Raw genomic sequence first — 13,454 nt, 5'->3', positions numbered from 1 at the left:
GACTTGCTCTTTTTGGGGTGCATCTGGACCCTTTTTTCCAAAACATTTTCTTGGCTTTTATCTGTATTCTTAAACCTCTCAGAGAATCAGGAGTTAAATAACTACTGACTTAATAACTTGATCTTGCTTTGGAAGACCAAGTTCAATGGACCCTAGGAATTCGATTTTTTTTTTGTTTTGTTTTGAGTCTGGGCAGTAGCTCTAATTCCTTGATGCCAAATGATACATTGTAATTCAAAACATATTCAGTATGACTTTTACTTGTTTATCTGAAGCAAGATAAATTATGACAAAATGATTTCACAAGTATCTTGTATGAGTACATACTTCATGCTTATTACATTCCACCATTTCCAGAAACTTTATATCTAGATCACCGGGCATGACATAACTTCACTCTTCCCATGGTGTATGCAGGATGTAGGTATTACAAAACCATTGTGTACCTATCATTCAAGGATGTCCCTACCAACCTTCTCTGCCCCTACTTCAGATTTTCATAATGCATGAAAAAAAGCACATCTTTTCTCGCCCTTAGTCCTTAGATGCATGGCAAAGGTATATATCAGTGAGATATTCCAGAGCCAAACCTCACTGCAATAATTCACCAGGAAGAGAAGGACTTCAGTTTCAACTTATGCCCATGAATGGCTCCCAGTCTTTCCTATTCTGTATCTAGAATGACAGCAACGGTCTATATTCAAAAAGGTTATTCCATTACTTACAAATAATTCATTGATAAAAATTTTATTTTTCTAAAGGCAGGGGAACACAATTCAATAGGAAGCTTTTCAGGGCTTTCCAATTTTAAAAAGTGTAAGATTTCCCTGGCCCTGTGTTTACAATTTCCCTGTGACAGCTCAAAGCCAGATCCCACATAAAGAAAAAGCTGACTCTCATTTGAACTCTGGCAAGTGCTACTCTTTTAAGTCCTATGACTTAGTTGGCTTCCCCAGAAAAATCAAGAACTAAGAGTCCACTAAATCACTGGAGACCCTGAGGCAGGCTTCTCTCTTCAATGTTCTCCAAATCCGAACAGTGAAAGCCTGTTTCAGAGACGTACTGAATAAGACTATAATATAAATTCACCATGTCAATGCTAAATATTGCCTTCTGTGAGTGTCGATGAGACCAGGTTTATGAAAATTCTATGCATCATAGTTAGAGTCTGGGTAAGGAAAGTATCCTTCTCTATATTGCTGTACTGCTGTTGATTTATTTAAGAAAATAATCAGAGCATTGGTTTGAGATCCAGTAGCAAATTGAACTGTGATGGGTGAGCAGGGACTGAATCCTCTGCGGAAAGAACAGGCAATATATTCGGCATCATTAATCATTTCTTATTCTAGACTTCGTCATACATTTGCGTGTGTGTGTGTGTGTGTCCATACAGATACAACTTGGCAAATTCATAGGCTCTTTGCATGTTGACATTTTGGCAGCGAAATGAAAAATGAAAAGAATTTTGCAGAAAATGTCAGCAATGCAAAACTTAGGGACATTCTATAAAACTGGGCTAAGCATTATTAGAAAAAATCTTAAGGGATGGTGGAAGTTAAGACTTCTAGGCACAAAAGAGTCAGAGGCTGGGTGCTAGATGGAGAAGGAAAGTTAAAAATAAAAAGCTGACCACCTGAAGGTCAGTGAAATAGTCAAGGCCAAATCATGGGCTAAATGAAAGAGTGGGATCCATATGGAACCCATTTCGCATGTAATGAGGATACTTTGGAAGACACCTTTCCTACCCAAGTGTGTGTGTGTGTGTGTGTGTGTGTGTGTGTGTGTGTGTGTGTGTGTGTGCGCAGTGGGGGGGGGGGGCTCTGAGTTTCGCAGATGGAGTCCCTTGATTTGCGAGATGTGAAATTTCAGAAGTGGTTCAGTTATGTGTGGAAACTAATGACTCTGAAGCAAATAATCTAATCAACATTCTATTATCCAATAGCCCTTTACTTACACGGGGCCCGCAGAGCCACGATTTTCCTGTTAGTCATGCCCTCTGTATGTTTAATGATAAACTCTCTCCCAAATGGAGTCTAGACAGGAACAGGCCTTTTCCTTTCTCCAAATTCAAAGTCAAATTCCCTGAAAACATCTGGATCAAAGGAAATGAGGAAATTGGTGAATCTGTGTAGTAAGGGTCCCGTAAGCCTCATATCAGTTGGATGCATTGTGACCTAGAAGGGATCTCGGTGACCATTACTGAGAGAGCATTACCGATACAGCCTACGTATAGCCCTTCTGAAGTTCTTTCCGGTTATTATCATATTTACTCCTCACACTAACACGCCAAGTGATGTCGTCATTATCTTAACACCGTGGTGTTGAAATGATCTCCCCAGCTGCACCCAGCTAGTCATCGAGAGCACGTGGGCTGAACCCAGGTGTTCCAAATCCTGTATTTGTGCCAAATGAACCCTCCCAGAGTTCCAGCAAAGGCTCTGCAAACGTAAGCCCTCCGAAAGATATACTTCCGTCCCTGTGCATTTATCAGTCACTGGCTGTGGAAAATTCTCTTGTGATTGGTTGAGGAGGAGAGACTAGAGAATTCAAAGCCAAGGGCCTTCCTTCAGGGCTTCCTGAGTCTGTCTTCAAGCTGCAGTGACCTCTCCCCATTCCTCTCATCTCTCCTCACCTCAAAGTCCAGTCATTTCTCAGTTCCGTCCCCAGATGCAGTTCCAAACCAACATCGCCCCCAAGTTTCTAGAAGAATGCATACGCATGATTGGTTGTGTCTACAAAGGCTTTACTCCTTTCCCAACTGGGTTCAGAGGTCTTCTCTTCACTTGCTAATTATCCATATCCTACAAACTACAGATGGGAGTAACTGCAATGTGCCCGTGATGACAAAATGGCATTACTTTCAGCAGAAGCAGTTGTGAAGTCTTATTGGAATTCATGATAAGAGAGACACGCTTGTGAAGGATCCTTGTAAGGATCCCAGTTACATGCTTGTCTTATGAGCAGTTATCAATCACTCGACGGCCAAAGGTGAATTTGTAAAATTGGACCCTCCCTCTCCTTATATCAATTATACCTCAATAAAGCGATTTCAAACATTGTGTTCTCCCACCACACACACAGCCGACACACATAATTATTAGGAGGACTTTGAGAACCACAGAAAAAGATACATGCCAAAGTAACTGGAGAGGTGTCTGGTGCCGCAAGTGAGATTCATCACGGGTGATGCAGCATGAACTGAACTCCTTCTTTCCCATATGGCAAATTTCATTTTTTCACCCCACGTTATGCCCATCTTCTTCCCATATCTCTCTTGTTCCAAGTTTCCTACCAATTTGTCTATTCATCACGTCTTACCTTCTATCACTGTGATTTTCATAAATAATAATAATAGAAAAACATTGAGAGTGGTTTGGAAACTGGAAAAATATAGTAATGTTTTCCATTGCTGAAGCATAGCTATTTTCATATTTATGTACTCCCTTTTCATATTCGTCTGAAAACCGTATCTTTACTAAGTTATAAACAAAATACATACCCACTTTTACATTCTGCATTTTTCACATAATATGTTCTATAAATATGTCTCTATGGTCTTTGTTATTAGCATTTTAATGACAATACTCCATTGGGTTGATGCATCATAATTTACTAAACTCTATTGTAAGACATTTAAATTGTTCCCAATTTTTCTTTGTTGTAAATAATACTGCAGAATATCTTCATGAATAAAGGCTGCGTGTGTTTTAGATTTTTTTCCTTAGGATGAATTAACATCCATTTGGTCGCCCATGCTCCAAAAATTAGAGAATGGTTTTAGCCTCAAACTCTAAGGAACCAGGCATGTAATTTAAACAAATGAAGTGGCCCAATAAATATGGTGAGTGAGTTCTTATCAGCTCTGATAGCATTCCCCAACTCTACTGCCCTGACCAACAATACTGATGCTTCCATCTGTCCATCCATCCATTCATTCATCTATCCATTCATCCATCCATACTTCTGTCTGTCCATCGATCAGTCAATACTGGTGTTAAAGACAAGACAATAGGTCCAAAACGAAGTTGCTTATGCTAAGCCCCACATCAACAAACTGAGACTTAACTCAATTACAGTTTCAGGTCTCCCAGAAATGAAATCTTAAACCAATCAGGAATCACCTGATCAGCATAAGTTAGGTCATTTGCATAATAACCCCCCCCCCCCCGCCCCGCCATCCCCTAAAGTGACCTTGCAATAACCAACCACTTTTTGTCTCTTGTAACTTCCTTGTCTCTGCTGCTTTTTGCCTATAAAAGTCTCTCATTTTGTCCAGCTCCTCAGAGCTTTTTTCTATCTGCTTGGTTGGATGCTGCCCAATTCGTATATCTATGAATAAAAGCTAATAAGATCTATAAATTTACTCAGTAGAATTTTGTTTTTTTAACCCTGGGTTAGGTGCTATGATCAATGACTAGCATAGAAGTCACAATTTCACGAAGCTCTAAGTCATTTGGTGAAACTCTTGAATTGTCGTTATTTACTTTGCTTGATTGTTAATGCTAAGTGCTGACACTAAGAGGTGTTCAGGGAATGAGGAAGGTGCTACTGGAGTGGTCCAGACAATTTCCTGCAGAAGACAGAGCTTGAGATAAATTTTAAAAGACAGTTTGGGGGTTGAGTTTGAATAGAAGAAAAGTAACATAGGGGTCTGGTAATTGGTACACTGTTCTCAGTGCCATTTATTGGGGATCTTGAGAATTTTTTTATACCTTTGACCAAAGTTTTCCAAACCTCTAAGCTGAAAAGTACCAAATAATCCCTCTTCAACCACTGGGTATCTTTATGACTTTGTGTCTTCCGTTAAGCATAAAAGTCAATTTCTGAGCAAAGTGTGAGGATGTAGACTCTTGATCGGATTAGGGAAAATGGGTCTGTTCTCTGAGACATTTAAAATCCATCAAAAGTAATCTCCTAGTCCTCAACATATGGAGGAAACCAGGCTTGGGTAGGAAAATGGAATACCATGAACCTTTCCCATAGAGGCTGCCAGTCTGTCAGCACTATCCTCCAAATGCAGGTTTTGGGTTCTACAGTAACCAGAGAGCAAGGACATGTTTCCAATGAGTTCCAGCATTCGGAAGGACGTCTGATGGCTCTGTAAAGTCATGTAAAATTTACTCCAAACTCTGCAATCTAATCAATAATACCAGAGGCCTTCCTCCAATGGGATAATCAACAAAAATCACCAATTTCCTGCCTAACCAAAAAGTGGCCACTTCCCCTACCCCTTAGGGTCTCATTCATGTGGGTTTTCTCTTTAAATAAAGAGCAGCTGCATTGGAAATTTCAAGTGTTTTCTCTAAGAACGTGAAGTTCTTTCTTTATGCGCTTCCCTCTTCTTCTGTGTAAAGTCTTTAACACTTCTTGTCTGCAGCTTTAATTATTTAATTTCTTCGCTGCATTATTTAAAGAAGACCGCTCTGAGGATGTGGCATGCGTGAAGGAAGCATGACTCCTTGCAAAGTGAAGGAGACTGGGCAACGTTGAGCTGCAGCACGTTATTTAGTCCACAATAGATTGCCGTCTCTAATCATCTCTTATTTGAATGGATCCTCCTGCTAATATGGGCTGTGATCATTTTGCTTGCTGTGCCAGAGAAATGTCAATGAAGAAAAGACTTCTAGGAGCTTGAAGAGAGGGGACACAGGTGAAAGTCTATCATTCTTTTCTGTTAAGATCACTTCAAAATGGGCCAAGATAAAGGCAAGACCAGAAATGCTGATCCCAGCATTTAAATATGCGAGTAATGAATCATGGAACTTTACATCAAAAACTAGGGATGTACTGTATGGTGACTAACATAATATAATAAAAAATATTATTAAAAAAATAAATAAATATAGAGATTTCCTTGACTCTTCCAATAGAAAAATAAAATGCAATATCAGTAGCATTGGAACGCAAGTATGGTTTGTAAAAATGCAGGATTCTTTTGTATTTAGGACACATCCTTCAACAAAAATTTTAAATACCTCAAGGGTAGAGGTAGACATCCTCATGAATAAAAAGTCCTTTGTCTGATTGGATCCGTATAAGTTTATGGTAGAAAACAGGAAAATAAAAGAAAAGTATTCCATAACCCCCCCCCCAACCTAAAACACTACTAATCACTACCTTGGCACATGTATGTTTTAACCCCTTCTTCTCTCTTGCTCTCTTGATAGATACACAGATAGATGTAGGTATATGTGTACAGATATAGACAGCTATCCCATAGATATCAAATTATCTATGTATCTTACACACATACATATATACATATACATACATATACCTGTACACCTGTAGTTTTATCCAAATTGAACATTTTAGTTATTTTATTTTTACTTCCATATTTCAAGGATATTCTATTTCCCCATTTATTTTTTAACTAAATCTTTTCATGGCTACAAAATGTCTATTATACGGATATATTACACACACACACACACACAGTATATATACACACACACATAATCATTACTCTATTGTGGGCAATCTAAGCCATTTCCAATTTGGGGGTATATTACAGATAATATTGTATTGACATATGTCTAGACGTACATCTTTTTGGTCAGAAGCTCTCAAAGTCAAATGATTTTTCACAGAGGAAATTTCACAATCTCCTAATGACCCATGGCATAGCCTGACTCTACATGGAAATCATAAAACGTCAAAAAATTTATGATGAAGTTATATTGCATGGTATTAACACTGTGGATTCTGAAATCACACCGCCTAGGTTCAAACACCTTACTGCTTCTGTGACCTTGGGTAAAAATTCCTCAAACTTTTTCTGTCTATATCTTTATCTGTAAAATGGGTATAATTCTAGGATCTACTTCATAAGTCTACTGCAATGATAAAATCATTTATAGAAAGGGATTCAGCATGTTACTTCACATAGTAGTTTCCTAATAGGAAATAGCAGTAAATGTTATTTTTATTAATATCATAGTCTATGAAATACTTACACCAAGATACCTCTAGATAGATACCATCAAGTGGTATTCCAATTTCTCCCTGCAAGTATTTTAACAATTTTTCATTGGAGCACATAAAAGAAAAGAACAACTCAACATTTAGAGAGTCTATTTAATTGATTTTGTTAGCATGCCAGCTAACATTTATCTACTTTGTCATGTAAAACCACAAATACTCAAATCCGATAGACCCATTGGGTAATATGCCGAGATTATAGCAGAGTCACTCTCTGTAGTTGATGCTTTCTGATTTGCTCAGATCCACATACATCCCCTTCCATGCAATATCTACTGAGAATTTTTCTAGGTGGCACAGGGGATCTAAGACATAAATGCTAGTGCGTGCTGTCAGAGGTCAGAGATGAGTAAACCTGCCCTGTCTTTGAGACTAGATTCATTCTGGAGGTTCTGTCTGGAGTAAGGAGTGGTTGGCTGTGGCCAAGTGTCAGAGTGATGTCAGATGGCCCCTTTGGGGAGCCGAATGGATAGAGCAATTTCAACTGATGGCCAGATAGGCATCTCGTACGTTGCAGAAGTCAGGATGTTCCCAGGGCCCTTCCCACAATCTGGAACTTCTTTCACCCTCCGCATCATCATTTGGTGATGAATTTTCAAAATTCACTCAAGGAATCAGTTTTGCCAAAAAGCCTGTCCCAAGACTTTGTCCTCCCTTGCCTGCAGCAACCTGCACTGTAGCCAACTCTATGCCTTTCTATTTCTGGATCCCTCCAGCTATCTACCCACCCACCCACGCACATGCACATGCATGCCCTTGCACACGCATGCACACACACACACACACACACACTGAACTTAAAACTCCTGAAGACCTATAGTGTGTTCAATTCTCTTTTCTATTCTAAGTAACACGCATGTGTTAGGTGCCTAATATCTGCCTGTTGAATGCATATAGTCTTTCATTTCTGGAATAGACTGATGGCTCACATCAATTCCCGGAGATGTGCTAATAAAAGTAATATTGATAGGGATTAAATAGCGTGTCTCTTTTGAAGGATTTATGAATGCCTGGGATATACCTCAAAAGAACCTGGGTTTTCTGGAGGGGGGGGGTACCAGAGGAGTAGTGACAGAAATTGTAGGGATTAATGAACAAAATTGGGCCACATATTGATAATCGTCCAAGCTAGGTGATAAATAAGGAAGAGTCAAATGAACTATTCTCTTTACATTTCTATTTGAAAATTTCAATGTTGCATTTGAAAATTTTCATAAGACAAAGTAACTATATATGTATATATATGCACAACCACAAACCACATCACGTAAAAGCACATCCTAACAGCACTGACTTTATAAAGCTGGTATCTTAAAGGAGGGCATACATCAATGGAGTTTTATTTTTACAGCACATAACTGCTACGTTTGGGAAAATATGATTTGAACGATGTCCAAGTATAGTTTGTTCTGCTATGAAAGGCTAACTACCGCTGTACTTCGGCCAAAACTGGTGGGATTACAAGAGCTGGGTGGATAAAAGTCTCCTTTATACAAGGACCCAAAGGCAGACACTGAACCAAAAATAAGAAGAAAGAGAAACAAACTCCAAGCTACAGAACGAAAAAGAAACAAACTACAAGCTTCAAATGTTTAAAATCTCACCAATAAAACTCATCTGCAAAGTGCCGGGGGATGGTACCCGGGCTGAGGTGGCGGCCTTTGTGTTTATGTTGGCCGCTGAGTTCCCCTAAACACCTTAGACATCTCTAATTAATCCCTTTGGAGCGGCGGGGCCTGGAATTCGCGGCTCACGGTGTCGCCAGCCAAGTGAAGTCTTGAGCCACTGCACGTCCGTGCGAAGGGACATTATCGCCCTTCAGATGTCAGAATAACTGTCTAATCTATTAGGCCGAGAGGTCTCTACTCTGTCTACACCTTAAAATCCATTCAACCAGAGAACTGGAATCGGCCAGTTCAAATAGACATTTTGAAAAGTTGCCCCAGGTGATTCTACTTGGGTTGACCAATCCCCCCAAAGCTGCAAGATGGCAGCCCCAAGACATCAGTAGTGTTGAGGAATGAGAAGAGGAAATTTTGAAGTGGGTGGTGTGGCGTGCTGCCCTGATGGTCCCCGCCCCACCCCTCCAGGACCAAGGCACTCGTTCTCTGAGCGTCCTTTCCAAGATCTCTGAAGGGCTATCCCTGCTTCTGCTCTCCACACGGGATCAGCTGAGCCTCTGGGGTAAGTATGCTGCAGGTCAGTATGCTGCAGGTCAGTTCTCCCTCTACTGAATCTTCTCCGAAGGGCCTCTGCTTCCCAGTGCTTTCCAACTCCCTTATGGGCATGGTTCTGCGTCTCCCTCCCCAGTGAACCAGCTCCCTAGAAATTTCCATCCTGGAGGCTGTTCCTCCGTGCCCCTGACCAAGAGAGTAATGGAGACTTTGATGGAATGCTGGCCAGCCTGAGCACTACCCACCTGCTTCCACTGGGGACAAGAAGTCTTGGTATTTGCTTTGCTCCAAGTGATTATTTACAAAATCAACTCAGAACTAGATTAGGGCTGCTTTCCCGAAAGTCTCATCATTTCTCCTGGTTTTAATAGATGGAAAACTCAAGGCTATGATCCATAATTAATGCATGCAAAATATTATATGTCTGAGAAACATTTATCTACACGCTGCAAGTCAGTCAAAGGAAAGTAATTATGAACGACTACAGATGTTCTTTTTCTCCCATGTCGCCCGAATCATTGTGTGATATCTGGGTATTTTTTGGACTGGTCAGCTTCCTCTTTCCCCAGTGGGCAGCCCCGAAGGCTCTCTGATGCTGCTTTGTTCTTCTTCCAGATCCCCATTTCCTGGTTTTTCTTTGCCTCGTGGTCAACGCAGGCAGAGCCCGTGGAGGCTTTCACTGGGGAGGCCTGTGAGGAACAGATCTCTTGGTTCATGGAAGCCTAACAAGGTAGTCACGGGAGATAGCAGCGGCTGAGTGTTTAGATATGCCAGACATGGACCTTTTTCTAAGTGGAAAGTCTCTGATTTGTAGACTTGAGGTTATACGATAGACTTAGAGGTAAGGAGCATGGAGATAAGGAGTGTATTTGGGAATCCAAGAATTAATGTCTTTCTCTCCACTCAGTGGTGACTAAAACCTGTATGGATTAGGCTGTGCTGGGGACGGGCTCTCGTCACTGGTTTATGAGATCCAGGAGGCTGTAATTTTCTTCACTTTGATAAGCGACTTGCAAGTTGTACCCAGTCACAGAACAAACAGGGCTGTGACTTGTGTTTTACAGCTTGGTCGGTAACTTAACTTACACTACCTCTCGCTTATCGGTGTGTGGTTTACGAGCCCACGGCATTGACATCACCCGAGAGCTTGTGAGACATGCAGAATTTTGGCCCCAGGTCTACTCAACCAGAATGCGCTTTTTTAAACAAGACGATTCTATAGTTCTGGAGACTCCCAGGTGATACTGTTGTTCTGCTGCACAGTAGTGAGGCTCCAGAGAGTTCCATCATGTTTCTAGTACTCCCAAATGTTATCCCTTATCGGAAGCTGGGTTGTGGGTGTGTCCTTCTGCTTCCCTTAGTGCTGTGTTTGGCCCTAAACGTTTGCCACAAGCCAGAAACCGATGAAAGACAACTAGATAAGCAATGGTGTCCGAGTGGTCACAGTGGTGGCTGTTCTCAGTGAGATGAAGAGAGTCCTTGTCTTAGGGGCCAAACCAGTGTCATGTGTAAGGGACATAGCCTGCAGCTCACCTCGGAGAAATGGGTAATTGCCTCATAGAGAAAGTTCACCAAGAAATAGCTGCCACATGGAGGAGAATGTGACCCACCCAGACCGAGACCTGCATCCCCACCAGCTCCGTCCCAGAGGCAGCAGGAAGTGAAGCTGTGGGGGAAGAAATCCCACCAGTGAGCGTATTCCTTTAACTTCTAAAATAGAGAGAAAAAGCTCTTGACTGGGAGACAGGAGACCTGGGTACTGGAGCTTCCTCAGTCCCCACCCAGAAATAAACAGTGACAAGCTGCTTGTCCTCACTGGACTTCAGTGACCTCATCTGCGGAGTGAGGAAGTTGCTGAGATCTAGCTCTTCAGCGTCTTAAGAACTCAGATGCCCCAGAATTGGCTGCAAAAACTGCTCTGGCCACAAGAGGGAGTTCTCTTTCTGAAATCCTCGAAATTGTATGTATTGTCTTACCGAAATGACTGAAGCAAACCATGATATTTGAGCACCCCGAACTACAGGGTCTTTCATAAACAATTGAAATAGATTAAAACGTTCCTTAATTTTTTTAAATGGAGATTAAATCAAGACTAATTCCCTGCTTGAACAAAGCAAAAAGGAGTCTATTTAGACGGACGGGGCAGTCACAGATTGAGAGCCTACAGGTAGAACGCAAAAGAATGGTCCTAACTTTCCTGCTCAGCTTCATTAACCATCGCGGCCTGTTCGACGGTTCTTTCCTTCTTTACAGCCTGGCGATCCGAGGGGTGCCCTGGCCCTATGATAGAGTCGTATGTGCCTGAGAATAAATATGGGACTCGAGGTGTGTACGACCGCAAGTTATTGCGGCCGGGAGCAATCTGGTGTGGAAGGTCATGGGGGTGGGGGAGCACTGTTTATAGAATTCCAGACATCTGCCTGAAAAGTGAAATATTCCATCAAGTTTCAACATACTGCCTGCATCAGAGATGTTTCCAAATACCCGAATGTTAGGTGTCATGTGAACTCGATGGCCAGCAGCGGAGCTGAGAGTTTCCTCCATCTGTCCTGGATCACCCAGACCCTAGCCTGTAAGGGATCTCACCCCTTATTCTTTCATCTTTCCTCTCTCTTTCTGGCTTGCTAAAGAGAGTTTTCCAGGCTGAAGTTGGTTGATCTGCCTCCACGAGGTAGAGGACGGAACACGGGATGTGAAATTTTGGCTAGGCTGGGAGAGGAAACAGCGGACTGAATGACTGTTGGTGGGCCTCAAATGACATCTCCCCACCCTGCCTTCGACTAGAGGGTGTGTCTCCAAGAATTGTGCTGGAAGGCCCTCTCAAGGTCATCTAGTTCAACAGTTTCCAAGTTCAAAGAGTCTTCCATTCATAGAACGGAGATACTGTTTTAGCTTACGCATGGACAACGAGAATAATATTCAATCACAGAGGGAGAAAGGGTATCCCCTGCAGTTCTCAGGTGTTCCTTCTAATGGCCTCAAGGAAGACCCCTCAGTCTTAGGCTGGAATGTTTCTGAAGCTGGTCGAACAATTGCCAATTTCTCATTTTAACCATGTAAGAGAAGACCTCAAAACTCAGAGCGTTCAGCAGACAACACTATCTAGCTAAAATATAATGGTATTGCTTGATTTATTCCATTGATTTTTTATGATAGTGTTCTATTTTTGGCAATGGTATTGGTTTTCCATCCATGGTGACATCAAATTTGCTTTAAGTAAAATTGAAGTAAAAATGTGAGTTGACTTAAAGAAGAATCTTGTGTAAGTGATAGTATCAGCAGTGTGCAGACAAGGCAAAAATTGTCCAGACGGTACCAGGACATAGAGGGCCTGGACAGTAAACACCTAGCTCGATCGTTGACTGTGTGGCAAGTTCTCACATTTGTGTATCTGGTTCTATGATGGGATTGACCACTAATGAGTTACTTTAGTCAGGCTGACACAGAAAAACAAATGTGCCTTAATTTTCTTTCAACTAGTCAAGTTTTTACTTCATTACATATATTAAATAACTCATATTGCTCCTTGGAGACAAACAGGGGAGAGAGGAAAATTCCTTTTGTGCCAAATAATACAGTTTTATGTTAAATCCCATTGCAGCCCACAGGCAAAATCCCATAGCTGCCAATGCCATTTCAAAGAAAGTTCTCTATTTCCATATCCCTGTAGCTCAGAGTTAATAGTACTTGGTTTACCTAATTACAACAAATTCTTTCCAATAATAATCTTTGCAACTAGTGCTTTCTCTGGCCTTGAGCCAGTCTCTCAATAAAGCAAAGCCCCAACTGTTATTTCCTTCAGGCAGGAAATCCTTTCTGTATTACCTCGGATATTTCTTATAATTTTATTTGTATGTTTACCATCCAGTATAATCACATTCCCTGAATTGTGTCAGCTCCTTGAAGGCAGGGCTCTCTGTTTTGTTCACCGCCATATTCTCAGTGCTTGGAACAGTGCCTGATCGTCAATAAACAGTTGTTGATTAACGGAGAGATGAATTAACTGCACTGGTGGGAACGAGTCTTGATTTGGGAGAATTGCTTGTTTGTGTAAAGCCAAATGGAACATCTGCTCTGTGTAGGTGCACATCACAGAAGCAGCTTTCATCTTCAAGAGGGAGATAAAGAACATACTAGTGATTCAGGTTACGCTCGGCTTGGGAAATCACGAATTCCAAAGAGTACCAGAGGTTATCTACTCAGTAGTGAACAGAGGAACCATCCCGGGTGGAAAAATGTCTAATAATTGTCCAAGGCCATTAGGAGAGTAGGTTGGTTGGCCACTCACTGCACATCGCC

Source organism: Ursus arctos, unplaced genomic scaffold (assembly GCF_023065955.2).
Source record: "Ursus arctos isolate Adak ecotype North America unplaced genomic scaffold, UrsArc2.0 scaffold_33, whole genome shotgun sequence".
Classification (NCBI taxonomy): domain Eukaryota; kingdom Metazoa; phylum Chordata; class Mammalia; order Carnivora; family Ursidae; genus Ursus; species Ursus arctos.
This window is presented reverse-complemented; position numbering follows the sequence as displayed.